This window comes from Zea mays, chromosome 4 (assembly GCF_902167145.1).
Source record: "Zea mays cultivar B73 chromosome 4, Zm-B73-REFERENCE-NAM-5.0, whole genome shotgun sequence".
Taxonomy (NCBI): domain Eukaryota; kingdom Viridiplantae; phylum Streptophyta; class Magnoliopsida; order Poales; family Poaceae; genus Zea; species Zea mays.
Window position 1 is genome coordinate 234,384,566 of NC_050099.1, and position 12,963 is coordinate 234,397,528.

The window sequence follows — 12,963 nt, forward strand, 5'->3', positions numbered from 1 at the left end:
AATGCTTCCTTTGCTATTTGTAGAAAGGATAGGAAGATAGTTGCTAGGAAGTTAGGGGCAAAATGCAAGGGAGACAAAACCTGCATTTGGGTCCCTAAGGATATTTGCACTGACCTTGTAGGACCCAACAAGAGTTGGGTACCTAAGTCCCAAGCCTAAATTTGTCTTGCAGGTTTATGCATCCGGGGGTTCAAGCTGGATTATTGATAGCGGATGCACAAACCATATGACGGGGGAGAAGAAGATGTTCACCTCCTACGTCAAGAATAAAGATTCCCAAGATTCAATTGTATTCGGTGATGGGAATCAAGGCAAGGTAAAAGGGTTAGGTAAAATTGCAATTTCTAATGAGCACTCTATCTCTAATGTGTTTTTAGTAGAGTCTCTTGGATATAATTTGCTATCGGTTAGTCAATTATGCAACATGGGGTATAACTGTCTGTTTACAAATGTAGATGTGTCTGTCTTTAGAAGAAGTGATGGTTCACTAGCTTTTAAGGGTGTATTAGACGGCAAACTCTATTTAGTTGATTTTGCAAAAGAAGAGGCCGGTCTAGATGCATGCTTAATAGCTAAGACTAGCATGGGCTGGCTGTGGCATCGCCGCTTAGCACATGTGGGGATGAAGAACCTTCACAAGCTTCTAAAGGGAGAACACGTGATAGGTTTGACTAACGTGCAATTCGAAAAAGATAGACCTTGTGCAGCTTGTCAAGCAGGTAAACAAGTGGGAGGAGCGCATCACAACAAGAATGTGATGACCACTTCAAGACCACTAGAGCTGCTGCATATGGACCTCTTCGGACCCGTCGCCTATCTGAGCATAGGAGGAAGTAAGTATGGTTTAGTTATTGTTGATGACTTTTCCCGCTTCACTTGGGTATTCTTTTTGCAGGATAAGTCTGAAACCCAAGGGACCCTCAAATGCTTCCTCAGGAGAGCTCAAAATGAGTTTGAGCTCAAGGTGAAGAAGATAAGAAGCGACAACGGGTCCGAGTTCAAGAACCTTCAAGTGGAGGAGTTCCTTGAGGAGGAAGGGATCAAGCACGAGTTCTCCGCTCCCTACACACCACAGCAAAATGGTGTGGTAGAGAGGAAGAACAGGACGCTAATCGATATGGCGAGGACGATGCTTGGAGAATTCAAGACCCCTGAGTGTTTCTGGTCGGAAGCCGTGAACACAGCTTGCCACGCCATCAACAGGGTCTACCTTCATCGCCTCCTCAAGAAGACTTCGTATGAGCTACTAACCGGTAACAAACCCAATGTATCTTACTTTCGTGTATTTGGGAGCAAGTGCTACATTCTAGTAAAGAAGGGTAGAAATTCTAAGTTTGCTCCCAAAGCTGTAGAAGGGTTTTTGTTAGGTTATGACTCAAATACAAAGGCGTATAGAGTCTTCAACAAATCATCGGGTTTGGTTGAAGTCTCTAGCGACGTTGAATTTGATGAGACTAATGGCTCTCCAAGAGAGCAAGTTGATTGTGATGATGTAGATGAAGAAGATGTTCCAACGGTCGCTATACGAACCATGGCGATTGGAGAAGTGCGGCCACAGGAACAAGATGAACGAGATCAACCTTCTTCCTCAACAACGGTGCATCCCCCAACTCAAGACGATGAACAGGTTCATCAACAGGAGGCGTGTGATCAAGGGGGAGCACAAGATGATCACGTGATGGAGGAAGAAGCGCAACCGGCACCTCCAACCCAAGTTCGAGCGATGATTCAAAGGGATCATCCCGTCGACCAAATTCTGGGTGATATCAGCAAGGGAGTAACTACTCGATCTCGATTAGTTAATTTTTGTGAGCATTACTCTTTTGTCTCTTCTATTGAGCCTTTCAGGGTAGAAGAGGCCTTGCTAGATCCGGACTGGGTGTTGGCCATGCAGGAGGAACTCAACAATTTCAAGCGCAATGAAGTTTGGACATTGGTGCCTCGTCCAAAGCAAAATGTTGTGGGAACCAAGTGGGTGTTCCGCAACAAACAGGACGAGCACGGGGTGGTGACGAGGAACAAGGCTCGACTTGTGGCAAAAGGTTATGCCCAAGTCGCAGGTTTGGACTTTGAGGAGACTTTTGCTCCTGTGGCTAGGCTAGAATCAATTCGTATCTTGCTAGCATATGCCGCTCACCATTCTTTCAGGTTGTACCAAATGGATGTGAAGAGCGCGTTCCTCAACGGGCCGATCAAGGAGGAGGTGTACGTAGAGCAACCCCCTGGCTTCGAGGATGAACGGTACCCCGACCACGTGTGTAAGCTCTCTAAGGCGCTCTATGGACTTAAGCAAGCCCCAAGAGCATGGTATGAATGTCTTAGAGACTTTCTAATTGTTAATTCTTTCAAGGTTGGGAAAGCCGATCCAACTCTTTTTACTAAGACATGTGACGGTGATTTGTTTGTGTGCCAAATTTATGTCGATGACATAATATTTGGTTCTACTAACCAAAAGTCTTGTGAAGAGTTTAGCAGGGTGATGACGCAGAAATTCGAGATGTCGATGATGGGCGAGTTGAACTACTTCCTTGGGTTCCAAGTGAAGCAACTCAAGGACGGCACCTTCATCTCCCAAACGAAGTACACGCAAGATCTGCTAAAGCGGTTTGGGATGAAGGACGCCAAGCCCGCAAAGACTCCGATGGGGACCGACGGACACACCGACCTCAACAAAGGAGGTAAGTCCGTTGATCAAAAAGCATACCGGTCAATGATAGGGTCGTTACTTTATTTATGTGCTAGTAGACCGGATATTATGCTTAGCGTATGCATGTGTGCTAGATTTCAATCCAATCCTAAGGAGTGTCACTTAGTGGCGGTGAAGCGAATTCTAATATATTTGGTTGCTACGCCTTGCTTCGGGCTCTGGTATCCAAAAGGGTCTACCTTTGACTTGGTTGGATACTCAGATTCCGACTATGCTGGATGTAAGGTCGATAGGAAGAGTACATCAGGGACGTGCCAATTCTTAGGAAGGTCCCTGGTGTCGTGGAACTCTAAGAAACAAACCTCCGTTGCCCTATCCACCGCTGAGGCCGAGTATGTTGCCGCAGGATAGTGTTGCGCGCAACTACTTTGGATGAGGCAAACCCTCCGGGACTTTGGCTACAATCTGATCAAAGTCCCACTCCTATGTGACAATGAGAGTGCTATCCGCATGGCGGAAAATTCTGTTGAGCACATCCGCACAAAGCACATAGACATCCGGCATCACTTTTTGAGAGACCACCAGCAAAAGGGAGATATCGAAGTGTTTCATGTTAGCACCGAGAACCAGCTAGCCGATATCTTTACCAAGCCTCTAGATGAGAAGACCTTTTGCAGGTTGCGTAGTGAGCTAAATGTCTTAGATTCGCGGAACTTGGATTGATTTGTAGCATACATGTGTTTATGCCTTTGATCATATTCCTTATGCATTTTGTTGCTTAATAATGGTGCTCAAGTTGTACAAACACTCCCTGGACCTCACAAGTCCGTTGCAAAGTGATGCACATGTTTAGGGGGAGATGTGTTACAACTTGACCCTTTGAGACTAACCATGTACTTGAGTTTGGTTGTTTTAGTCTCCAAGGAGAATTGAAAGGGAAAAGGTGGACTTGGACCATGCAAGACTTCCACTGCACTCCGATGAAAAGAGTAACTTTTCCAAGTTCATCTTTATACTCTTATTGCCTTTGTGTTCTTATTTGAAGATTTTGGTGAGGCAATGGGGTTAAAAGGGCCAAGATTGATCCCGTTTTGGTGCTTGATGCCAAAGGGGGAGAAAATAAAGGCCAAAGCGATAAATGGATCAGCTACCACTTGAGAAATTTTGAAAATAGTAGAATAGAGCTTTTTCAAAACTCTTTTGTTGTCTCTCTTGTCAAAAGTTGACTTCTTGTGGGGAGAAGTATTGATGATGGGAAATAGGGGGAGTTTTTGGAATCTTGAATCATGTTTCTGTGGAAAACCTCTCTTGATGTCTCTACAAGTGGATTTGACTTAGAGATAGGATTTTGAGGTTGATTTGCAAAAACAAACCAAGTGGTGGCAAAGGGATGATCCATATATGCCAAATTGAATCAAAATAAATTTGAGTTTTTATTTGAAGTGATATTGCACTTGTTCTAGTTGCTTTATGTTGTGTTGGCATAAATCACCAAAAAGGGGGAGATTGAAAGGGAAATGTGCCCTTGGGCCATTTCTAAGTATTTTGGTGATTGAGTGCCAACACAGGTGCTTAAATGTGAATCTATACCCTTGGATGGACAAAGTGCAAATCAAGAGTAAAGGTATGTTTCTAAGCCTTAGTACATTGTTTTGAAGACTAATGTATTGTGTCTAAGTGCTTGAAACAGGAGAAATCGAGTCAAAGAAAAAGTTGGCTGTGTACAGCCAAGAGGCTGTTCGGTCTGGTGCACCGGACAGTGTCCGGTGGTGCACCGGACAGTGTCCGGTGCGCCAGGCTGTCTCGAGCGAAGTGGTCGCTCTCGGGAATTCGCCGACGGCGTACGACTAAAATTCACCGGACTGTCCGGTGTGCACCGGACTGTCCGGTGAGCCAACGGTCGGCCGGGCCAACGGTCGGCCGCGGAATCTGCGCGCGACACGTGGCCGAGCCAACGGTCGGAAGGGGCACCGGACTGTCCGGTGTGCACCGGACTGTCCGGTGCGCCAACGGCTCCCAGATCTGCAACGGTCGGCTGCGCCGTTTAAGGAAAGAAATCGGGCACCGGACAGTGTCCGGTGTGCACCGGACTGTCCGGTGCGCCCGATGACAGAAGGCAAGATCAGCCTTCCAGAATTGCTCTCAACGGCTCCTAGCTGCCTTGGGGCTATAAAAGGGACCCCTAGGCGCATGGAGGAGCACACCAAGCATTCCTACAACATTCCTAAGCACCAAGACATCGATCTCACGCATTCGTTTCATTGTGATAGCATCTAGAGCTCTTGTTGAGTTGCGAACTCTTTGAGTTGTGTTGCGAGCTCTTGTTGCGACTTGTGTGCGTGTTGTTGCTCTGATCTTTTGAAGTCTTGTGTGCGTTGCTCATCCCCCCTTTGCTCTGTGTTCGTTGTGAACTTCAATTGTAAGGGCGAGAGGCTCCAAGTTGTGGAGATTCCTCGCAAACGGGATTGAGAAAAAGCAAGCAAAACACCGTGGTATTCAAGTGGGTCTTTGGACCGCTTGAGAGGGGTTGATTGCAACCCTCGTCCGTTGGGACGCCACAACGTGGAGTAGGCAAGCGTTGGTCTTGGCCGAACCACGGGATAAACCACTGTGTCATCTCTGTGATTGATCTCTTGTGGTATTGTGTTTTGTTGAGACTCCTTTCTAGCCACTTGGCATTTATTGTGCTAACACTTAACAAGTTTTTGTGGCTATAAGTTTAAGTTTTACAGGATCACCTATTCACCCCCCCCTCTAGGTGCTCTCAATTACGCTACACGATGTAGGTTTTTATGCAATGTGGTACACTGCATAAAAATCTGACATACAGTTCACTGGTGGACGCATCTCCATGTTCGAGCGTAAAAATCTTCAGTTTTGAGCATAAAAACCGACAATTATGATCGTAAATACTGATCCAACATGAAAACCGTTGAAAACCTCTTGATATTGGCATAAATATATACACAAAGTGACATAAAAATATGTACGCGATTGTGTGTCATTCCTCCACCAGGAACATGCATTCAGGCGTGTCCCCCACTAGACGAATGCATACGGTACTATTTTGGCAGATCTGAAAAATATGGCAATCACTAGCACATGCATGTGGTTCCTATTTTTATATAGATTCAAAAATTATGTCAAATCTTGGAAGTTTTCATTGCATATGCACAAACTTTGAAAGACATTTTCGTTCTCACAGTATACACACAAAAGTTGGATCCGGTCTGGTCCCAACCGTGCCGATCTAGTCCGATCGTATCGTCCCCGAGCATCCCACTCGTCCAACCGCGCCGCGACTGCACGGAGCCAACAAAATGGTGAGGGTTTTCACAACGCTAGGATCCGGCGCTTTTCCACTATTTTTGAAAACCTTTCCATAGATCCCGCAACCGCCGCCCAAAATCCCCACGCGGAGAGGAAGTAGATTCATCGCGCTTCTGCTAGGGTTTCAGATTTGGACTACACGTAGTGGGAAACTGGTGGCAAGTGTTCCTGTATCTACAAGATCAGCAGCATCGCGGTGCAGAGGGGATTTTTGCGGTTCGCGACAGGTAGGGTTTTGCTTCATCCCCACCAAATTTGTTTTTGATTTTTCATGTAGTTTCTCTAATAGTTTTTATGGTCAAGTTAGGGCTAGTTTTGGAACCCCAATTTTCCAAGGGATTTTCTATTTTACCATTGGGATTCTCAAACTAGCCCTTAGTATTGCATTATGCATACGATTTTTTTTTCAAGTGAATCATTCTCAGCAACACATTTTTTTTGTTTTTTTGCGAAATAATCAACGGGGAGTGATAATATGATGATTTTTTGTCAGTATACTATGGCTTTTTAGTATGGAAATATATACACATCCTCAGTAATTACCGCGTCAGTAATATGTTTATCAGTCAATAATAACATCAAACAGTCAGTAATATATATTATATATAGTTTTTATCTGAATTTGTTTCATGAGGACATGTTGGACGGATCGTTGATGAACTGTTGAACGTAGGGGTGGATATCGCCAGCTCGGCTCGGCTCGACCGAGCTCAAGCTGGCTTGTTAAGGAAACGAGCTGGCTCGGCTTGACTCGTTAAGCAACCGAGCTAGAGAACCAGCTCGGCTCGGCTCGCGAGCCACAACAAAAAATAGTATACATGTATATATACAACAATATAATCAATTGCTAGTTAATTTTATACTAAGTTAACACTAGAAAAGACTAACAATACTCATAATTTTATATATCACATTATTTAAACCCTAAACTAACATAGTTGTTCACTTATTAATTCATCCAATACAAGTATAAGCTTTGTTTTACATATAAATGCTAGCTCATTCGAGCTAACTGAAAGTCGCCTAGAGGGGGGGGGGTTGAATAGGGCGAATCTGAAATTTAGAAACTTTAAGCACAACTACAAGCCGGGGTTAGCGTTAGAAATATAAACGAGTCCGAAAGAGAGGGCGAAAACAAATCACAAGCAAATAAGGCGGATGACACGATGATTTGTTTGAACGAGGTTCGGTTCTTGCAAACCTACTCCCCGTTGAGGTGGTCACAAAGACCAGGTCTCTTTCAACTCTTTCCCTCTCTCAAACGGTCACTTAGACCGAGTGAGCTTCTCTTCTCAATCAAATGGGACACTAAGTCCCCACAAGGACCACCACACAATTGGTGTCTCTTGCCTTGGTTACAATTGAGTTGGAATCAAGAAAGAATGAAGAAGAAAAGCAATCCAAGCGCAAGAGCTCAAATGAACACAAGTATCTCTCTCTCACTAGTCACTATTTGATTGGAATTGTCTTTGAACTTGGGAGAGGATTTGATCTCTTTGGTTGTGTCTTGTATTGAATGCTATAGCTCTTGTATGAGGTGTGAAGGCTAAAAACTTGGATGCAATGAATGGTGGGTGGTTGGGGGTATTTATAGCCCCAACCACCAAATGAGCCGTTGGTGGAGGCTGCTGTCGTATGGCGCATCGAACAGTCCGATGCGCCACCGGACACTGTCCGGTGCGCCAGCCACGTCACCCGACCGTTAGGGTTCGACCGTTGGAGCTTCTGTCTTCTGGGCCACCGGACAGTCCGGTGGTGCACCGGACAGGTCCTGTAGACTGTCCGGTGCGCCTTCTGGCTCTGCTTTGACTTCTGTGCGCACTGTAGCGCATTAACTGCTCTCCGTAGACGACCGTTGGCGCGAAGTAGCCGTTGCTCCGCTGGCACACTGGACAGTCCGGTGCTACACCGGACAGTCCGGTGAATTATAGCGGAGCAGCTCCCAGAATTCCCGAAGGTGGCAAGTTCAGAGTTTGGTTCCCTGGTGCACCGGACACTGTCCGGTGGCACACCGGACAGTCCGGTGCGCCAGACCAGGGTACACTCCGGTTGTCTTTTGCTCAACGGGATTATCCGCCATGCGGCTATGTTCAACGGGATTATGTGTTTAGTGCGGCTATGTTCAACGGGATTATCCGCCATGCGGATTGCACTCTCATTGTCACATAGAAGAGGAACTTTGGTTAATTTGTAACCATAGTCCTTGAGGGTTTGCCTCATCCAAAGCAATTGCGAGCAACAATGGCCTACGACAATATATTCGGCTTCGGCGGTAGAAAGAGCCACATAATTTTGCTTCTTTGAAGCCCAAGACACCAGAGATCTTCTGAAAGGGAAATGTGCCCTTGGGCCATTTCTAAGTATTTTGGTGATTTAGTGTCCAACACAAGTGCCTAAGTGTTAAATGGTGGAAAAAGTACAAATCAAGTATAAAGGTATGTCTCTAAGACTTAGTATATTGTTTTGGGGACTAATGTATTATGTCTAAGTGCTGGAAATAGGAAAAATCAAGTTGGAATTAAAGATGGCTTTGTTCAGCCGAAGTCAGCTCAGTCTGGGTGCACCGGACAGTGTCCGGTGCGCCAGGCTGACTCAGGCGAACTTGCTGCTCTCGGGAAATCGTCGGCGACGTACGGCTATAATTCACCGGACTGTCCAGTGTGCACCGGACTGTCCGGTGAGCCAACAGTCAGCCGGGCCAACGGTCGGCCGCGGAATCCGTGCGCGACGCGTGGCAGAGCCAACAGTCAGAAGGGGGCACCGGACTGTCCGGTGTGCACCGGACAGTGTCCGGTGCGCCAACGGCTAGGAATCTGCAACGGTCGGCTTCGCCAAATAAGGAAAGAGATCCGCACCGGACTGTCCGGTGCGCCAGGCGACAGAAGGCAAGAATTGCCTTCTTGAAATGCTCTCAACGACTCCTAGCTGCCTTGGGGCTATAAAAGGGACCTCTAGGAGCATGGAGGAGCACATCAAGCATTCTCTAAGCATTCCTAAGCACCAAGACTTTGATTCCGCGCATTTGATTCTTTGTGATAGCAACTAGAGCTCCATTTGAGTTGTGAACTCGTCGGGTTGTGTTGTGAGCTCTTGTTGTGACTTGTGTGCGTGTTGGTACTCTGATTTCGTGTCTTGTGTGCGTTACTCATCTCTCCCTTACTCCGTGCTTCTTTGTGAACATCAAAGTGTAAGGGCGAGAGGCTCCAAGTTGTGGAGATTCCTCGCAGTGGGATATAGTAAAGTGAAAGCAAAACACCGTGGTATTCAAGTGGGTCTTTGGACCGCTTGAAAGGGGTTGATTGCAACCCTCGTCTGTTGGGACGCCACAACGTGGAGTAGGCAAGTGTTGGACTTGGCCGAACCATGGGATAAACCACTGTGCCATCTCTGTGTTGATCTCTTTGTGGTTATCGTGTTGTGCAAGCTCTCCTCTCTAGCCACTTGGCTTAATTGTGCTAACTCCTAATCAAGTTTTGTTGATTAATTTTCAAGTTTTTACAAGATCACCTATTCACCCCCCTCTAGGTGCTCTCAATTGGTATCAGAGTCGTTCTCTTCAAGAAAGGGACTAATCGCCCGAAGAGATGGATCCTAAGGGCAAGGGGATGGTGGTCAATGATAAGTAGAAGGAGTCCTTCGTCAATGATCCAAAGGATGACAAACCTACTGACTCAGGCTCGGGCCACAAAAGAAAAGACGAGAGGAAGAAGAAAACAAGGCGCATCAAGGAGATAGTCTACTACGACAGCGACGAATCTTCCTCCTCCCAAAAGGATGACGACAACGACTACGAGAAAAAGAAGACGGTTAATTCTAACTTCTCTTTTGATTACTCTCATATTCCTCAAAGTACCAATACTCATTTACTCTCCATTCCACTTGGTAAACCTCCTCATTTTGATGGAGAGGACTACGGATTTTGGAGTCACAAAATGCGTAGTCACTTGTTCTCTCTCCATCCAAGCATATGGGAGATAGTCGAGAGTGGAATGCAATTTGATAGTACTGATAGCCCTATATTTTTTAATGAGTAAATTCACAAAAATGCACAAGCTACTACTGTTCTTCTAGCATCATTGTGCAGGGATGAATACCATAAGGTGAGCGGCTTGGATAACGCCAAGCAGATTTGGGACACCCTCAAAATCTCACATGAGGGGAACAACGTTACCATGCTCACCAAGATGGAGTTGGTGGAGGGCGAACTCGGGAGATTCGCGATGATCAGGGGGAGGAGCCAACCCAAACGTACAACAGGCTCAAGACCCTCGTCAATAAGATAAGGAGCTATGGAAGCACGCGATGGACAGACCATGACGTCGTCCGCCTAATGCTAAGGTCCTTTACTGTCCTTGATCCACATCTTGTAAACAATATTCGTGAGAATCCTAGGTACACCAAGATGTCGCCCGAAGAAATTCTTGGGAAATTTGTAAGCGGGCGGATGATGATCAAGGAGGCGAGATACGTGGATGATGCGTTGAATGGCCCAATCCACGAGCCTCAAACCGTTGCTCTCAAAGCAACAAGGAGCAAGGAGGCGCTACCTAGCAAGGTGGCGCAAGTTGAGGCGGCCGAGCTTAATGAGGAAGAAATGGCCCTCATTATCAAGCGGTTCAAGACGACGCTAAAGGGTCGCAAGGAGCACCCCAACAAGAACAAGACGAAGGGGAAGCGCTCCTGCTTCAAATGTGGTAAGATTGGTCATTTTATCGCTAATTGCCCCGATAATGATAGTGACCAGGAAAAGAAGAGTGGAAAGTGGGAAAAGAAGAAGGCTTATAGGAAGGCAAAGGGCGAGGTACATCTTGGAAAGGAGTGGGATTCGGATTGCTCCTCGTCCGACTCCGACAACGAAGGACTCGCCGCCACCGCCTTCAACAAATCATTCCTCTTCCCAAACGAGCATCACACATGCCTCATGGCAAAGGAGAAGAAGGTATGTACTCGAAACAATACTACTTATGCTTCTTCAAGTGAGGATGAGTCTAGTGATGATGATGAAATAGACTATTCATGTTTATTCAAGGGCCTAGATAGAACTAAGGTTGATAAGATTAATGAATTAATTGATGCCTTGAATGATAAGAATAGGTTGTTAGAAAAGCAAGAGGATCTTTTGTATGAAGAGCATGATAAATTTGTAGAGGCACAAAATTCTCTTGCATTAGAAATTAAAAGGAATGAAATGCTTTCTTGTGAACTGTCTACATGCCATGACTCTATTTCTAGCTTAAAGAGCATAAATGATGATTTGAATGCTAAGTTAGAAATAGCTAATAAATCAACATCTTGTGTAGAACATGTTGAAATTTGCAATAGGTGTAAAGATTTTAATATTGATGCTTGTAGTGAACACCTAGTTTCAATTTCTAAATTGAATGATGAAGTGGCTAGTCTTAATGCTCAACTTAAGACTAGCAAAAATGATTTTGATAAACTAAAATTTGCAAGGGATGCCTACACGGTTGGTAGACACCCCTCAATTAAGGATGGTCTTGGCTTCAAGAGGGAAGTCAAGAACTTAACAAGCCATAAGGCTTCCATCTCCATCAAGGAGAAAGGGAAGGCCCCTATGGCAAATAGTATTCAAAAGAACCATGCCTTCTTATACCATGATAGGAGATATTCTAGGAATGTTCATCATGATAGGAGTTGCAATGATGTTGTTTCACATGCTTATGATTCAAATGCAATGTTTGCTTCTAGTTCTTCTATGCATCATAGAAATTTGGCTAGGAAAAATGCTATGCCTAGAAGAAATATTGTTCATGTTCCTAGGAAAGTAATGAATGAACCTTCTACAATTTAATATGCTTGCAATGCTTCCTTTGCTATTTGTAGAAAGGATAAGAAGGTAATTGCTAGGAAATTAGGGGCCAAATGTAAGGGAGACAAGACTTGCATTTGGGTACCTAAGACTATTGTAACTAACCTTGTAGGACCCAACATGAGTTGGGTACCTAAGACCCAAGCCTAAATTTGCCTTGCAGGTTTATGCATCCGGGGGCTCAAGCTGGATTATCGACAGCGGATGCACAAACCACATGACGGGGGAAAAGAGGATGTTCTCTTCCTACGTCAAGAACAAGGATCCCCAAGATTCAATCATATTCGGTGATGGGAACCAAGGCAAGGTGAAAGGGTTAGGAAAAATTGCTATTTCATCCGAGCACTCTATTTCGAATGTGTTCTTAGTTGAGTCGCTTGGATATAACTTGTTGTCTGTGAGTCAACTGTGTAATATGGGATACAACTGTTTATTCACAAATGTAGATGTGTCTGTCTTTAGAAGAAGTGACGGTTCATTAGCTTTTAAGGGTGTACTAGACGACAAACTTTATTTAGTTGATTTTGCAAAAGAGGAGGCCAGTCTAGATGCATGCTTAATTGCTAAGACTAGCATGGGCTGGATGTGGCATCGCCGTTTGGCACATGTGGGGATGAAGAACCTTCACAAGCTTCTAAAGGGAGAACACGTGATAGGTCTAACTAATGTAACTTTCGAAAAATATAGACCTTGTGCAGCTTGTCAAGCAGGTAAACAGGTGGGAAGCTCTCATCATGCCAAAAATGTGATGACAACATCAAGACCCCTGGAGTTACTTCATATGGACCTCTTCGGACCGTCGCCTATCTAAGTATAGGAGGAAGTAAGTATGGTCTTGTTATAGTTGATGATTTTTCCCGCTTCACTTGGGTATTCTTTTTGCAGGATAAATCTGAAACCCAAGGGACCCTCAAGCGCTTCCTAAGGAGAGCTCAAAATGAGTTTGAGCTCAAGGTGAAGAAGATAAGAAGCGACAATGGGTCCGAGTTCAAGAACCTTCAAGTGGAGGAGTATCTTGAGGAGGAAGGAATCAAGCACGAGTTCTCCGCTCCCTACACACCACAACAAAATGGTGTGGTAGAGAGGAAGAACAGGACGCTACTAGACATGGCAAGGATGATGCTTGGTGAATTCAAGACGCCCGAACGGTTTTGGA